The sequence below is a fragment of the Varroa jacobsoni genome, unplaced genomic scaffold (assembly GCF_002532875.2).
Source record: "Varroa jacobsoni isolate VJ856 unplaced genomic scaffold, vjacob_1.0 scaffold_31, whole genome shotgun sequence".
Taxonomy (NCBI): Eukaryota; Metazoa; Arthropoda; class Arachnida; order Mesostigmata; family Varroidae; genus Varroa; species Varroa jacobsoni.
The window spans coordinates 65,663-83,860 of record NW_019212933.1 but is presented as its reverse complement, the minus strand read 5'-3'; the positions used below and the strand labels follow the sequence as shown (position 1 = coordinate 83,860).

The following is an 18,198-nucleotide window of genomic DNA, read 5'->3' as shown; positions in this document are numbered from 1 at the left end:
GCATCAGATAGTCGTTCTGCTGTACGTCTAGGGATTTGTTTAAAGGCTTTCTCCAGTGGAGCAATGAAATTAACGAAAAGTTATCTTTGCAAAATGTGCAGGATGGCTAAAGTCCATATGACTGCACCAGCCTTCGCGCGTCCTCTATTTAGGCGCACGGATTAACTTACATTTACATATCGGTGGTTATCAGTGGCAGTGTTAAGAGACCTCCGTCTATTTTAATCTCCATCAATAGTTGAAGCGAGCTAGGCGCTCATATGCGCACGTAATGCCGATTCGCTACATCTTCACGTCACAATTTAGGTAATGCACTGACTTGACATATTTAAACGTACTCGGCTTTACGTTCCAGCCAGCGTCTAACGTTCCCATGACAAAGCGCTAACAGATAAAGGCACAGAAACAAGTAGGCTCGCCTAATACAAAGGCCGGAATATCGCCGTAAGGGTACTGATCTATTGATAAGGCTTAGTCGAAGTGCAGGGTAAAGTTCGACAGATAACCTCCCACTACTACTACAGAGGACTTTTTCTATAATACAATAACTTAATTCTCAGTCAATTTTTTAAATCATGTCAACTTACGTATGTTTTTCTAGCATTGGACCCATCCTTATTCAGTCGAAAGCCTGCCAGTCCCTCTGAGGGCTTACGGCTGCTGGAAGCTGACAGTGCAGTTAAATCTATATACTACAGCATATTCACATGTATGTAGTATTAATAATGGCAACAATAAAAGACATCTTTTTTGTTACTTGCATGATAGCATTATTTGCCGTTCTCAAAATACACCCGGAAGTCTTTGTGTATCAGCCTCGTAGTCTTTTGTCAAGTGGTGTCTGGGGTGTAGGTACTATCCTAATCACTTAATCCGTTCATATTGTATTTCCTATAAGGCTACACCTGAAACCACCTGAACTTGCCGCTCTCTACTGGTAAACTCGTCATCGGTGCCACGCTCTCGGGATCCACCCACACATTGACTACAGCCTCGTGAGATATTGCACCACGGGAGGTATTAACTGTCTGAGCCGCTGGTCGTGCACGGATGAAAAGGATGGGGATAGGACCTTCCTGCAGCTGGCCGCCAGGACCACCTAGTCTGCCCTAACTCTCCGACGAGATACCCAACGGCCAATAGCAGATGCAGTAGCTCCACTGCCACCTTCACGGTCACGTTGGTAACCCGCGCATATCTTCCTGTGAGGGGAGAGTGCACGACAGACGGCCAGCAGCCGTTCGGCCGCTTGCAACCGATCAGTCGACCGACCAAGTATTGCCACCCAGCGACATGAAATATTACAATGTTATTATTATTATCACAGTAGCCAGACGCCGGCGGCGCGAGTTGCACGGGCATTGGACATACCCGTCGCTCTCTCGAGAATACTAAATTGGGGTTAAGTCGCGTACCTTGTCGTACAGCGTCCTGAACCGTAGTAATCGCGGCGGCGGCAGCCTAGTTTGAGCCTTACAATAAATTATATCAAATCCCGGTGGCCCATGGCCACTACGAGAGTTTTTCGTCCCTTGTCTTTTTCATCGTTTTGGATCGAAGATTGGAGCAGCAAAATGGCCAACTTGTGAGCTCTCGATCGGTCTCGGAGTGAAGCGCAGGGGAGCAAGTGAAGGGCAACGAACGCCGACGGACACACGGCCTAAACTATTTTATGTAACAGCACAGCGCGAACGAGGACAGCCACAACGGCGACGAGAAGGAAAACGAGAATGCGGGAGGGATGCACTGCCTGTTCACCTGAACGACTGCTACTGTGGCCGGATGGCGATTTGAGCGCATGCCGCTACTCACCCACGAAAATTGCCTCTTCCATGAAAATGTGGAGATAGAACGAGGGGTCTATGACCTATGAAATCTCGATGACGACGTGAAACCTTAGCGGGATAAAGCAGCAATGGGGGTAGCCATAGTGCGGTAGGGTGCGGTAGCGGACTAGAATGGACATCATTCAAATGGTTTCTATCGAAGAAGTCGGTCCGTCGATAGGTCGCCAGTTGTCGCCAGTCGCGTATGAACAATTTTATGGAGGTCGAACACCAGTGCCCCTATCTATGTATCGAGGGTTTTTTGATGACGGTAAAGACAAAGACAACACCAACGAGAGGGATACACTGGTAGGGCATGTATCTATATACCTCGCCCATATATAGGTTACTGCTGAACACGAAAACATATACAAGAAGGAGTCATTACACAGCAGGGATACAGCTCAACGTCGGCATATAAGGGAGTTGTATTGGACAGGGACCATGCGGCCAGTTGCGTGGCGAAGGTCCCTGGGGAGGCTGAGCCGGGATTTGAGAATGGAAGAAGGCTGTTCGAGGGTCAGCAGGACCAATGGATATAGAGCCCTTATAAAGTCAATACAACTGATTTTAGACCACTTTTCGGCATTTTTCTCGTTTAAGAGCTAATATCCGTTTGTTCACATGGACGCATTAAATCAATGGTTCGTTGTATGACTTCTAGAATAACTTTGACTAATAGGTTTGATGCAATGCATTTTTTAAGTTACGTCTAAATTTCTGAAGACGTCTCTCTCATAAATATACAAACAATAGTTTTATATGCAATAGTATTGTTATTACTACTATATATTGTTTTCTATATTTTATTCTAGAGGTTGATTTTGGCTTTGGCTAAAGTCTTTATATAATGTCGATTTATATGGATTATCGCATATATATATATATATATAATGTATAAAGCGTATCTCACCGCTTACATTCGGGCATATATATACGACACGTATCGGTCGACTGGTATAATACGAATGAAGTGCGTGTCGCGCGGGTGTAAAGCTAGCACCATACAATGGTAGCATAATAGCACATGTATTTTTAAGATCCTAAATTACGGTAGTTCTTTTTGTGTTTTATTTTTTTCATAAAAACTTGCCGTTTTTCAATAATTTCATCAAGTGTGTGCAGATTCCAACATCCCGTATTATGTAGTCGTGCCTCTAGTGTCCAAAGCTATCGCGTTCTGCTGTCGCGCACGAGAGCTGGTACTGTGGCTGTGCATGCAACGATTTACCGCCTCCGTCTGCAGAGAGAGAATAGCAACAATTAAGTGAAGGCACAATTAAACGTGACATGAAGCATTTGCTCACGAGCTATGAAACGACTTAAAGGCAATCGCACTGTACAGCCGTGATGCCGTACGCCTGCTGCAAGGAATAGGCAGACTTCGGCGATATCGGCATTTGCATTATCGGACAAGCCATTTAAAACGACAAGCAGTTCAAAAAGTCGCTGCGAGCATTCTGTTAGGTTTCTTCCCATTCTCTCTCCTAGCCTTTTCCGCTCACCGCACCGCGTATCGATATATTCATGGCCAAATTCGTTTACACGTATCGGTCGAATAGTATAAAACGAATGGAGTGTGTGTCGCGCGCGTGTAAAGCTAGCACCGTACTATGAGCTAAGCATTCTAGTATCTGGGGCGCACCTCTACGCCATTTAGCTATCGGAAGCTGGGCTTTCGTAGGCGCGCGGCTATTATCCTGTTGCAGTCACCGTGCCATTGTCACAGTGCGCCGTACCGCAAGGGCTCGCTTGCATAGCATACACGCGACGTATCTAAAAACGATCCCGTCACAATGAGCATCAGCAGTACGGGCACGCGGTGAAGGGAATGCGTAAGTTGGCACGACGTCGCCATATACTGAAATACAGCGTCACATCTGTAATTCGAAAAACTGCTGCCTACCAGCTCATAGAGAATGTGAAGAGGATAGAAGAGGCTGTCAGGTGTGGCTGGACGTAAAGGGGTCCTTAGTTGAAATTGTCTGCCCCCACCTCAGCCTTGCTCGTAGAGGGGGTCCTTTTACGCAAGTGCAAAAGCATCGTTGGGAGAACGAGGAAGCTTTTAGTTATTTCAGTCAGGCCACTATGCAGAGAGTTATCTGAGTTGCAACTGAAATGGTGCATCGTTCTTACTGTGAGGCCGCGCAAAGGAAAACGATTAAGGCAAATTTATGGGCCGACGTCCCGAATACTAGTGACGCGAGCGACGCTAGCGGCTGAATCTGCGGCGCGGGACAATACACATTTATGGCTTAGGGGCAATCGCAACAAACCGATGAACGTCGGCGTGGCAAACTCGTTAGAGCGTGCGCGTAAAGGACGGTTGAGCGAGGAATTGTCACCTTCACCACTCACAGACTATAAGGCGCTCGCCATGCCATGACCCTAAACGCAGCTAGCAATCAACAACAATGAGGAAAGATAACGCATTACGAGTCCAGGGGTACTTGTCTATATATGCAAAGAGTTAATAATGCATATGATACAAAATACGTAAATATGACGTGACTTGACAAGAAACTATTTTGTCTTTTGTTAGCTTGAGGTATACTGTATATACGTGGAAGATTTTACGATACTATCAACTGTGACACTCCGACGACTCTGAGTACTTCAGGGAACTTTAAAGTGCTAAACACACAAAGGAGCATAGAAACTATGAGCGTATAACTTTGTCACTGCATAACCAAATACTTTGTTTCGCAGTATGACGATAATTTGGCGTCTGACATTGTGCGCATTTGTGTAGTTGGCACGAAACGCATAGTTTTAACCGAAAGAACCCATCTGTCGATCCAAGGAGAGCAAAGGGTCAAGTTCACATCGTACGATAACAAACGATTCAATCCACCGAAGGAAGATAACGTTGAACGAGGCAGGATTTTTAGGAATAAAATGACCTACGTTTCTTCATTGTGTGACATGCAATGTCTGTCTCGAGCCTTAATTTATTACAGTTTGTAAATTTACGAAACGATAATCGTTCACCGCCGAAAAGGTTTACTTTGTCCCAAATTAAAAGTTGCGCGTACAAAGTCACTTACTTTAAGATCGAGGTAACAGAAAGACTTTTGCCATGTGTGACTTTTCTCTATGGGGACGCCTTCAATAGCTCAGGGAACACCGTATGCATCAGCCTAATGCACTAATCGTGTTTCGACAATTTTTGTCTAAACTTTCTGTGATCCTCAGTAGCACCTGCGTAGACGTAGGACGGAAGTAATAGAAAGTAGTCTTCGCTACTGGCGGCGGAATACTAAATCAAAGCATTGCGTAGACAAGTGAATAAGTCTACTAAAACAGAAGTCCAATGTAGAACTCACGGGGCACAGTGGCACGCTCCGGCGTATCTGGAGATTGTCACGGCAAGGCGCACTACGGAAATGGCGAGAATTCTATAGCACGATGAAGTTGATTTAGGCCTAGGGTATAGTATAGTCCATAGACGTTGTTATGCTGCCTCGTTTGCAGCATTACCTTTGCTACGATCGGGGTAATTCCTCGAGCAAGCCTTGAAGCGGTCCTAGCACGCGTCTAACCTATCTGCTAGGTAGTCAACAATATCTCATTCCCTAGAGAGCAGCGGGCGGTAATGAAAACGAACACTTTTATTTTCAGCCTTTCTCAATAGCATAGATGGTGCCATTTTGGTCCTACTGTGGAATTCTTGACCCTATTTGTGGTAGTAAACAGAGTTACTCTCACTGAGAGCCCTCAGCCACGAACGATATAAGCTCTAATTAATATCATCTATTGCAATGAGCATTTTTTTATAACTTGTAGAAGCTGTCGAGCCTTTAATCCTCCGTTCATCTAGGCCAAGAATGGCATCGGCCTGACCTTTCTACTCTGAACACGATACTCAGTTCATATGCGAGAAGGTGTTCCACTTAACTAGGGTTGGGGCCGGAATTGGGACACAGTGCCTTTGTGAGAGTGGGTCAATGTAACGCTTTTTCAAGCCATTCAGAAACACCAAATGCTAACAATATGGAGGGATTATCAAACATATTTAAGCTATTGGTATAATAAAGACTAATCTAAATACTGCTTAGCACAATGTAGACCGCAAAACAACACGAAACAGAAGATTCAGTTCACCTATAGGTATTTTTTGTGCCTTTCATTGGATTTTGTATATGTTAAAATTAAAAATATATAAAAAAGAAATGAAAAAAATGAAAAAGAAAAAGAAAACGTAAAAATAATTACGTATCAGATACTAACTTTATCATGTTTGTATCAAATTAACATAACCATTTAATCTTATCTTATATAACCTGTTATCAATTTAGTTATAGCGATCTTATTTCCGTTATTGCGCAGTAAATCAACGAGTGTTTTTAACAATATTAAAACTACACAACAAAGACACCTATGGAAACCGGCATCAAGCAGGCTATTATCCAACACGACTAGAGTTTACAGCATACGCATATGTATATTAATAACATCCCACCAACTGTATCCTATCTACCTAAGGGTAAAATTGTGTTGATAGTAAAAACAACGAAAGCATCGTATCGTCTTGAAGACAACAAGAGAACTGACCCAGGCCTTCGGTCGCATTGCCTCAACAACCGTTTCTGCTGGTCAGCAGTGCAATAACAATGAGTAATTGCACCTGAGATGCTGTTTAGGCTCCTTAGCTGCCTGCCGTGCTGCATCTATCTCTCACCCTCTTACTCACCCCTGAGCTGGGGGAGTCCGAGGGCGATGCGGGTAACATGAACGTTGCCAGCGAAGGGGTTGATGTCTATTTTTGTCTCGTCGACTGTGACGGGAAAGGCGTTGAGGGGTTGGAAGCAATCCTGCAAGACGCGCTCTGGGTGGAGGCAGCCGTATAGTCTTAGTTACCCCGAGGGAGGAGAGACGGTCAGACCTTCGGCGCCATTAAGATGTAAGACGGCCGTGGCTGTTTGGGATTCGCTAGTACAGCACTGGAGCTGCTTGCTTGCGTTTCTGCGTACTCACTCACTTGTCGCTGGCCGTCTGCTCGTTCGCTGCTTGCTAAAGTATCGCGTACGGTTGGTGATACTCAATAGCGAGGGAGATCTCAAGTCTGATCGCGTGGGAAACGGGTTTTATGTCCACGGTTGTCGCTTTATTGCATTATCCATCTGTGTGGATATTTACGAGTTACTCGACAGGCGCCAGCGACTTCGACGGCGATGAGTCGACCTGTGCAGAACTCTATCCGCTTGGTGCTACTGTCCGTCTCGGTAAGTGGTATAACCCTCTTCGGAACGTCAGCCTACGTTCCTGCGGGAAACGAACCTGCAGGCCCTAGTGGCCATGTGATCCTTATGCAGCGAACGCCGAACGCCTTCCACCAACAGTATAGTAGTTTGGACAGAGGCGCATATCGTCACAAATAGTCTAACCTGTGTTGCTTCGTCTCTATGAACGGAACAAGCGCAAGAAGCTTTTCATCTGCGCGTTCGCCAGTGTTTACAGCCAACCCCCACTTGTCCCAGCAGTAGCCCCGGAAAGAGAGAAACCACCAGCGACTGTCGTAAGCCAGGACTTGCGTTTGCGATTGACTGCTTTTTGGGGCTACTATCTCAAAGAAGAAGGCTGCACTCGGCTAAGGTTTCGTGGACTGCTAGCTAGGTAGCTCCACTTACAGCCGATCCAATTCCTTGACAATTTTATTGCTAAATCCTGTTGTCGGCTGTTCGATGGCGGAATCGATGTTGTTATTATTGTTGCTGCTACCCACCCTTATTGTTCCGCATGTCTTCGTACGGGATTAAATTTTATACGTATTGAGTGGTGGGCAAACATTAATTCCTGTTCCGGCTGGAGGTTTCCGTCATAGATCACAATGAACATCCGTAGTTAAGATGCTGAGGCATGAAGCCTAAAGGCTTCACCAGCACTCAGATAAGACACAGCTTTGAACGTTAAAGTTGCCCAGCGTTGGTAGTACAATAATTAATTTATAACTTACGCCTGTAACATTACACTTAACTGTCTAATGTGATTAATTTTATCATCCCGTCTTAAGCCTATCGTATGCACATGCCCAGAGGAAACTACAGAATCGTAACGTTGTTATAACTGTGCAAAAAGAGCCACTAGTCGTTACTATTGAAATTAGCGTTACATCTGCTACGTTTTAGAGGTTCCTTTTATTTGCGAATCGCAAATTTACGTTATTTCTACAAGTGTCCTAGCTGTTGCACCCGAAGAAAAAAAAGTTTCTGGCAATCATAAGGCCAGCTCGTGAATATGAGAAAGTCTAAGCTTAGTTGGCGGCTAGAGATATTATAATTCGTGGATTCTGTCGGAATTTGATAATAACCATTTTAGTCTGGACTCATCTTTTTCAAGAAATTTAGATTAACAGCTATAAGAAGACTGCCTGCTAATAAATAAGAGAAAAGTATATTATTATGTGCCTAAGCTGCGTCCTTGTGCGACGTATGTACAAGTGGAATCTAAGGTTAGATGCGCATGATTCTTTTTAACATCATAGACATCAACTCGATACAAAACAATGCCAACTTACCTCGTTAGATCTCTTTGGAACTCCGTCCGCCTGCACTGATTTTGCTTAATTTACCACCTGAAAATCAGTCCCTAATTTCTCATGTCTCCATTTCCAACCTTTTTACCGTGATTGTACTAGTGCAGGTCATTTTCAGGTCGGTTCTCACCATAGTCTATTAGCTGGGCTTTAAGCGGCCCGTTCGCGAAGATTTTCAGTTGCATGAAGTTCCCAACTTAGGTAGCCGGGTGGTAAGGCAACAATGTCGACACTCGAGTACTGAGTGATGCCGCTACACACATGGCCGATTCAATGTATTCTAATAATAGCGATCAAATGTTTATTGATCTAGTTACAAGATAGCTCTCCCGGCCGTCTAAAACACTGAAAAAAAATTACAATAATCCTACATCATATTACCTACTCTTGGTCGTTTTCTTATTAATAATTGTAGTGCACGATACGTACTCTGACTCTCTCCCCCATGTTCCAAACTTCCGTCGACACATCCTCACGTGCACACAAATATTAGAGGGAATCAAGTTTGCGAAAGTTCGGAATAATTTGGCAATTCGAATTTCGTGACGGCATTTTGCCCTTTTTCGCCTCCGTCTTCTTTGGACGATCTCCCAAAGGTACTCTGACATGCAGCAATGTGCCTTGCTTCTGTACTTTGGGAGATTCTTCGGTCACGTGCCTGCCTGTTACTATCGCTGCTACAGTTCGCTTCACCATTACCACCAGGTACGTAAGAAAGCCCTATGTCTTCGGGGCGATCGGCAACGGTTCGAAGTTGAGATTCTCTCTGGCGCCGGTGGCGGTCTGTCTGGACGTCTGCCCGCCTGTCTGCCTGCCTGCCTGCCTGAAAATTCAATTTAAACTTCAGCTTAATTATCGCTTTGCAAGTATGCTTCGGCTGCCGTTACTGCCGCCCACCCCTACTCACAGCGCTCTCTGTAGTAACAGCAGCAGCACAAGCAGTGGTCGTAGTAGTTCTGCCCGTCGTTTCGTCTCACTCTAGCCGTTTCTCCCGCCCTTAGCACCTCACGCTTCTCCGTTTCAGAGTCGCGCTGGCTTCTTCATTTACGGCAGAAGAAGCCTGTGAAGCAGCAAACTGGCCTGTCGGCCGGCCGGCGAGCCGCAACTGAGTGGATGAAGATTTCTTGATACCCCTCTTCCCTCTCTCTCTCGCTTGCTCTCTTTAGCAGTCTTTCGTTTTTTTCTCTGTTTCCAGTGCAGTGTTCTCTTTTCCCTTTTCTCTTTTTTCCCTCGTCCTCTTCGTCGTCGTCGTCCTGCTCCTCCTTCCGCTTGCCGTGGCCGCTCCTGAACTACTGCCTGTGCCCTTTTGTTCTCCCATCTCTTCTTAATGTCCCCTTGATGTTATCCACTTCTTCGGCGACTTGGCCGATGCGGAATGCCTCTCCCGCAGTGGCCAACCCCAGCAGCAGCCCGCTTTGGCTCTTGCGCCGAAAGCAGCGGCGGCAGCAGTAGCTTCCGCAACAACAGCATTGGCAGCTAGCCTGTCTGAAGTTTTCGTTTTGTACTTATTCTTTCCCACACAGTAAGAACTGAATTGTATTTGTGCGTCACGATGCTGAGCGTGTGCCGCAAAGCCCGCAAGCAGTAGCTACAACATAGAGCCACCGCTGCTGGCTGTACCGGCTGACCGACCACACAGTAGCACTTCTTGTTTTGCATTAACGTCGCCTTAGTTTTCCTCGAACTGACTTTAGGCCGTTGCGACGACCAGTGCTGCTTCCGCTGCCACCAGCGCCACGGTTTATATAACGTCTTGAGACTTTCAAAGTCGAGCGAAGATCTGCCTCAGTCTTTGTCTATCTTTCTTTGCCTCTCGGGTGAAACGAATGAGGAAGGGAAGGCACAACTTTGGCACGAGAGAGGTTTTCGAACCACTCACCGGGACAAAACTAAGGAGCAGCGATGCTATAGCATACGATCGGTAGAAAGGGGGGACTTTTCAGACCGAAGCCACAGATGAGGAACGTGAAAGGAGCGAGGAAAACGTTGATGGCGAGGCGGAGGCCGAGAAGGCAGATCGTGCAGCGACCGACGCAGGAACTCCGTCCGTGCACTGAGTTGAATTGTATACAAAAAGTGGATTAATTGCTACTTAACAATTTGCACTTTAATGAAAACGAGAACGAGCAGCAGGACAACGGTTGGGAAAATGAGGACGACACATGGATGGCGGTTGAAGGCAAGGCGAGTACCAAAAGCAATAGAGAAAAAAAAGATAGAAGAGGCGGCAATGAGTGGTATATTGAAAAGTATCTTTCTGAAAGAAAAGTATGTAGACGTTGCAGTGTAAGGGGATGGGTTTACGGTTCGAGAAGGATCGAAACTGTGGGACGAGGTACGCGCAGCAAAGGCCGGTGAACAACATGAATATTTAAAGTTAAACAATCATTGCTTTTAGGTAAATTTCGTCCGGATTATAGTATATGTAAAAGTTCAGGTGTGATGAGGGGCGTTCGTTAATTATAGTAAAATCATCAACAATAACTGAAACATATTAACACTTGATAAAGCAAATAATGCTAAATCCAATTAGATAATTTCAGCATAACTTCCTTATATAGTTCTCTGTTTCTGAAACAGTTACTGGAAACGCCCTCCCCGCTTTCCACCTTATTTGTCTTTTACTTATGACTATCAATTTTAACCTACAAAACCTAACCTGATTTCAAATAGTGAAATACTTCAACTGAATTAGATAATACCCAAAAGATTAGTAGTTGCTAGAGTAGGATAATATTTCCATTTGTATTTATTTTGTCCGCTTTCTTTAGCGTTCCTATCGCCATTTTTCTAAATTGAGTAAATTTAAAGGTATGTTAGGATCACATAATGAACCTAGATAGCTGAAGCTCGCGAAATAGCGGAAGTCCTGACAATATGTGAAGACCTTCTATTTCTAGTTTCACGTCAACACTCAGATTCAGACCAAAGCAATCTGTCTTTTAAACATGCGATCTTTCATCATTTTTAGGACCACATTCAACGGTTTTTTTCAAAAAGTTTTAGCATACCTGAATAGTTACCGAATTAGCTAGTCAAAGGAGCACAGAATGCCGTTATAGACCCATCCTTTGGGACTAAAGGCGCAAACGTATTCTTACGTGAGGTAATGATTAAAAGCTATTTTATGTTACGCGGAGAATTTTCGTCAGTGGAATTATAACATCTTAGCAATATCTGGGAATGGCAGAAACATTTAAATTTTATGAAGCTTATAAAAAAATTGATTTTTACTTTGTATTGATTATGAAAATGATCATACAGTAGCTGCACTCGGCTCTGTGAAGTACGGAAAATACGTTTTTATTTAGCATGATTCCTCGGCCATCACGCTCCGGGCACGCGCAAACAACGTGTCGTTCCATTTAAGAGTCAATCTTTTGAAGGAGAGCACGTGAATTACACATGAATATGTGAAGCTTTCCCCCTTTTAATTAACGGTAATTGCAAAAACTCGAGAGCTGTCGACTTCGACTTTTTTATCGTCCCTACAGGCAAGTTGTGAACCATTTGAAACGAAAAAGCGAAGGCCGCTGGGGTACCCGAGGAGTTACTTGAACTTGAAATGGGTCACCTCCCTCGAGTGCTTCCCTATACTCGGCTGTTCATCACGTTTACTTAGAAGGGGAAGCCAATAGAGAAGTTTATCCTACTGTGAACGCGGACATTAGTTTGGACGCAGTAGAGTCGCTCGCGCGCGCGCGCGCGCCGTTGGGGGTTAGGGGACCAGACTGCTTCGGCTGTTCGCTACATTTCTTCAACTACAAACATTACCTCTTCCTGGAGGAAGCCTCGCTGAGAGGGGGTTAGAAATGGCCATATTTCATGCAGTATCATTGCAGGATACAACTAGTAATCCAGGATTATCTTCCAATACCGTTGTTTGCCACTGCTCAAGCAAAGCGAACTGACCGAGATATTTTACGAATTTATCTGCCTTGTTTAACCTGTAAGAAGAAATCGCTTGGCTGGCAGAACCCGCGGAAGGTTGATACACAGATGAACGTTCCTAATGCCACACTATGTATTATTAGGACAACGACCATTTCGTACGTCTCTTCTTTTGATATAGCTTAGATTACGAATTTGCGACGTTATATAATCCTTTGCTGGCACCGAAGAAGGAGGGGACCAAAACGATTCGGAAGGATGTCTGCGGCACGGCACTAATTCAAAATTATTCTGTTATTAGCTTGATTTGTTGTTTATGTTTTGAACAAGTAAACGGAAAGAGTGTTAATGGCGCTGTCAGCAATTTTGAAAAGACATTAAATCATAATAAATATTAATGTGATCGCAACATTAGAAAATGTACAAAGCCCTTGTTCACATGTAAATACAAACTTCCTCAGGAAAAGCCTCCTAAACAATTATAAATGGCAATAGAAGATACCTTGCACGGAGAAAGTGGGTTTCTTTTTTAATAAAACCTTTGCTTAATTCGCTTCATTTAATTGTTATTTATATTTTGTTTAAGATCTACATGATGTTTACATTATCTCTCCAATTAAGTAAACCAAACCAAATATTCTTATATTAAATGCGTCACGCATTACTGAAACCGCCAACTATACGTCCAGTATATTCAGTTCTTTTTCAGAACTAAACATAAAATAAACTATGTTACAGGCTGTATAAAGCGATATAGATATATATGTATATCTTGCCAGAGGGTTTCCAAAGTGGCAGATGTGAAGTCATCACGTAGCTTGAATTGCGCGCTTGATTTTTGCCTCTAGTTAAAAATTTACAGAAAATTGAATAAAAACTGGAAGTTTCTTTTTTCTTAGTGTAAGCGCAAAAACGAAAAATGCAACAAAGTATCGAGCATACAAGAAGGCTAGCGGAGTTACTGCCGGCAAGACAACAAAATAGAAATATAAGTCAGCCTAGCTAGAGTTTAAGTTAAGCCAGGCCTTAGCAACATATTGACGCTGCTTACATGGCTTGGGGTTCAGAATTTATATTAGACATTTTGAAGTTTCAGTCAACTTTTCCCGTGCAGCAGGACAGATGCGACGTAACAACGGGTCAATATCTATAAGAAGACGCCAGAATTGGACTAGTTGCAACAAAGTAACAAGGTAACCGGAGCGTTCCAATTTCTACATCCCTACTGCCATAGAAAGCTGGTTCTTGGTACGAGATGAAGTATGCCTATGCCCAGTTTCGAATGAACAACACCTCTGCTTTAGTACGCAAGCACGCTAGCATTGCGGGGTCGAGGAAAAATTAGGCATTATTGCTAAAATTAATGGTTGTTTGTATGGTTGACGTGCCGAGAGAAAACCCGGGGAAGTTCAAAAAAACACACTTTGTTTAGACTCCGGATGGGGGGGGGGGGGGTAAGCCCTAAGTGTTACAAGAGGTGACTGTGAAGACTTGGTCATATAAAAAGAATTGCCACGGTGACTATAACGGAGTGGGCGACCGAGTCATCAACATAACCATAGCAGAGGAATAAATTAGGTTGTACGCAAACAATTTACAGTACGGCAACAGAACAACGGAGTAAGTTAAGACTGAGCTATAAGTTACGCTACACTGGCTATAAGATCAACGAATGGGCCTGTTCAATGCTTGTTTAGATTTTGGCAACAAATGGAATAATCGTATCCGTTATACTTGAATCGCACTTGCAACAACGTCATGAGCTTTGTTAATCTGTAATAACTTCAAGGCTTAATATTTTACATCCTGATACTACAATATATGATATTAATGTTACTTTTTGCTTTTACCCACCTGACTTGAAAACGATAGCACTCTGCCTTATTGACTCGTTGATTATTGTTAACCTTGACTCTCCCTAAAAACAAGTGCATCACCTTAGGAACTGGTCGAGTGCGTCGCATATTTCCATTGAGATGGAGCTTCATCTGGGGGTCAATGCTCACCGGCATGTATCTGACAAAATCGAAACGTCCCAAGCTTCATTGTCCCAAGTTTCCTTTGCGACGCAGCTGCCTTACCGTTGCCAACAAGCTGGTGACTGTGGAAAAAGTTCCACTTGGGTAATTTTAATTTCCTGCAACGAACAGCGGACTGCTATAAGCTGATTCCCCATAGGAGTACTTCGGCGGCGCCGTAGATACGAATGAACAATAGCAAATTCGAGTGATCATGCTATTGCTGTTCCTTTAGAAAAACTCACTCAATGGATAGCAAGGGCAGACTTTAATTACATAAAATTACATAAAAAATTACATTAAAAAAAAAACCTGTCAATAATCGGTTATTTAGACGAATAAAAAATGTGGGCTAGTTTTTTTGTAATGTTTTTTTATGTCTACTCATAAGGTAATCAAACTGGATTGTATACTTCGATAAGAGAAAATCAGATTAAATAAACTTAAAGCGAAACCCGTTCAATTTCCTTTTGATCAAACAACTAAGCAAACAGCATCACGACCCTTATTATCGACTCACTCGTTGAACTAGTTGTCGAAAGCCATAAGCCAAGACATCAAAGGAAAACATTACTTTGTACCTTTTTCCATCTGTCTGTCAAAGGCGATTTTCAAGGAGGGTCAAAAGGTTCTCGTACAACTTACTAGCTGCATGTCCCGTTTATTCTAGCAGAAAGCAGTACATACGGTCTACGCCAGTCGACTAGAAACTGCAGCATTCAAAGCGAAACGCAGAGGTCAGACAAATGCTGGTGACATTAGAGTGGTAGTGGTAACAGCAGTAATGGCGGTTGTTGACGTCTTCTTCTTATGTTACTGCTGATGCTGGGGTCGTACGGCGGGCTGCTGTGCGTAGTCAGCCTTCCTTTCATTACAGCTTAAATGGACCCCAATACACATCAGCTAATCAGCGAAGCCCGGGAAGCTGTTTTCGGAGTCCAGTTATACCCTACACCGACCCTTTCTCTGAATTCTCTGCATCGACCACGTGTAGCAGCAGTGTATTCGATGGGAAGTTCTGCTGCAGGGGCAAATAAGGGACACGAGAGAATTGTTGCTGGTGGACGGTGATGGTAATGCTGGACAAGGATAAAACACCACAGATGCTACATGCACATCAGGCAAAGACAGGCATCAACGGCAGCAGCTGGTCCGCGGTAGCTGCAATCTGCTACTACTACTACTACTACTACTGTAACTGACTGTAAGTGCTATAGTCTGGTGCTGATGTCGTCGCAGATGTGTCTACGTCTGTTTGAGTGCGCGTGTATATCTCTCTGTGAACGTGTTTGCGTGGCTATGAAAGCTACAGCGGCAACAGTAGCAGCGGCCAGTCTTGTCACGTCGCTCACATTAGACTCAGACGTGGCATCAACGCTAAACAGCTGGCGGCAGGCGAACGGTCGGAGGCAATTGCTAGATAAAAAGTAGATGGTGTAGCTGCTCTAAGTAGTCGAGTAGCTCTTCCAGGTAGTGATGAAGATTATGCACCTTGTTGGACGGATAGGGGGACGTACGGTAGCGGACTAGTGTCGGGTCAGTTGGCTGACACCTGTCCTGAATGTTACTGGCGGTGATGTTAATGCCGAATTGACTAGAGACACACTCATCTCGGCGGAAGCGGTTGTTCTCTCGCTTTGTCCTACAGCAAAGCAATACCTTAATTTAGCGTAAAAGCATGACTGAACGGAACGTTCCCGTTTCGAGCACCGACACGTAACAAGCATACCTTGCCGAGTTAGCTTGTACGAGGTAGCTTGTAGATACAGACGAGGAGAGCTCGCGAACAGAGAGAAATAAGGAAAATGACAGAGCAATCGAGAGGAGCTGAAAAAAAGATACAAGTACAATAGAGAGAGAGAGCTTCCCCGGGAAAAAAACGCGGACTGGTTATGCTGCAGCATATCGAGTGCTTCTGCTGCTGTCGCCGTTAGGCGCATACTATATGCGACTGCGGTTGCGTAGTCTTCGTACAAGTGCTTCGAGTACAAGATTTTGCGCTTAGCGTTAATTTCACGGAGGAGCAGCAAATATAGGCAAGTTTCAATGAGACAAGCCATACGTGACGAGCCCTGCTGAACGCCATCAGATATCGGTACGAGTACAATCAACGATCGGTCAGGCTTATGTGGGTTTCACGTTCGGAGTGTAAAATCAGTGATCGTTTTCTTTTTTTTTCTCTCTCCGCTTGCTTCGCTCCTTCGATCATGATCTGTTCGGCTGGGAACAACTAACAGACGCCAGGTCGTCGGTCGTTACGTTAGCACCACTCTCCACCTCGCCATTAACCCTCTGTCCTAGTTCCTGTTCCTGTAGCAGCTCTCCTTGCTAACACCTTATAGCACGCTTAACTTCGCCAGCTGCCTTCGACCACGACGACCACCAGAAACGGCAAAGAAAAGAAGAGATCGCATGGTTCGTTCGGCGCCAAACCAACCTCGCGACCCGCAGAGCCGCCCTCTAATCTAAGATTGTGGTCCGCCTTTAGTTCCTGCATCCCCACTCCCCACCGCCGCTTCCCCCTTATCCATTCGTATCCCTTCTTATTACCACCTTTCACGACTTCTGTATTGCAGCGGTCCGTTTGCTTCAGAGCTGCTGAGAGGACAGAGCACAGCACAAAATTGGGAGCACCAGTAGCAGGGCTGGGCTGGGTTGTAGGTGGGGTAAGGCCAGGCTCCTCAACCCTTCTCCCTGGAGACCTGCATCGACGTTCGCTCTCCCTTCTTAACTCTCGGCAGCTCATCGACTGTTCCCGTGGTCGGCTTCACCTTCTCGTGTGTATTACAATCTCTCCTTTTGCTTTTCTGCGCATCGCTTTGCCTAGTCTTCGCACCCCCTGGTAGAGAACTCTTTATGTTCTCTTCGTCAATTAGTTAATTTTCGGATGATCCTCCCACCTTCGGATCCGGAGTGCGGTTCTTGCCGCTGTTTTCCCTATTTGTTGATGACGCCGAGAAGGCGACGGCTTGAAGGAGCAGGAGGGCAGGTGGAGCTCTGATGGTGGGCGAACGGACGTGCTAGCACACGACTTCTTTCTCGGCAAGCGTAAGTCTATGCGCGGACTCAAATCAACTGAGGATTTCAGCCGGCGGCCAGTGGCAGCTCTGCAGGGAGATGTGGTATGACGTGTCTCGTGTATGGGCGGGAAAAAATAAAGAAAGCCAATGAGAGGGAGTTAGAGTAAAGGAGTAGTAACCACGGTGGGAGTCGCCGCTGTGGCCGTCGAAGCCTTGTAGCATTAGAACGGTGGCACGGGATGCGCGTGACCCGAATGTAAAAGTTTCAACGTTCATCGCTACAACAGCACGCCGACTTACTGTTAGTTCGTAGCGGCGCCTAAGTTACGAACTGTCCGTCAGCACTGAGGCGCCTGGCTCCTCGACGCTTGATGTTATTTCGAGAGTAGCCGAATTACTCGTAACGCTGCTAAGACTGCGGACACCACGTCTGTCGTCCTGCCTATAGCAAGCAACGGGAATAGTAGCAGTTGCTCAGAGGCCTACCACAGTTCAACCGCAACCAGTGCTAGTACTTCTTTTACGGGTACTAGCACAACGTAACTACATGCGAGTAAAATACGCACGCACGCACGCACACACGCACGCACTTTGGACAACCGCAGGGTAGAAGACGACGACCAGTCGTATAAGCCCGGGCGAGCAAGAGATGGCGAAAGTCCTAGTGAGATAGACAAAATGGGAGAAACAGGGAGAGAAATTAGAAGTGAAAGAGCAAAGAAAAACGACTCACCTCCTTTATCGAAACAGCGGTTGGCCAAAAGACCGATCGACACAGCAACCGACTGACGGGCTGCCCTCACGATTGGCGTACCGCTACTACACATAAAGTCTACTAATCAGATTTGTTCTTATTAAATAGCGGGCTTCATTAACATTGCAACGGTGCCGTTTGGTCGTGTTCCATG

General features: G+C 45.0%; 1 long non-coding RNA gene across 2 annotated transcripts; it reads right to left on the bottom strand.

Annotated features, from left to right (window-relative positions):
* Positions 1-1,265: 1,265 nt before the first annotated feature.
* LOC111259229 (uncharacterized) lies at positions 1,266-17,924 on the bottom strand. Of its 2 annotated transcripts, XR_002679522.2 has the most exons (5): positions 17,591-17,924; positions 14,107-14,389; positions 8,791-9,184; positions 8,344-8,400; positions 1,266-3,066 (listed from the first exon to the last, which is right to left on the bottom strand). It is a non-coding gene; the product is annotated as an uncharacterized LOC111259229 (long non-coding RNA). The 2 variants fall into 2 exon arrangements; XR_015310495.1 differs by lacking the exon at positions 8,344-8,400.
* Positions 17,925-18,198: the final 274 nt, after the last annotated feature.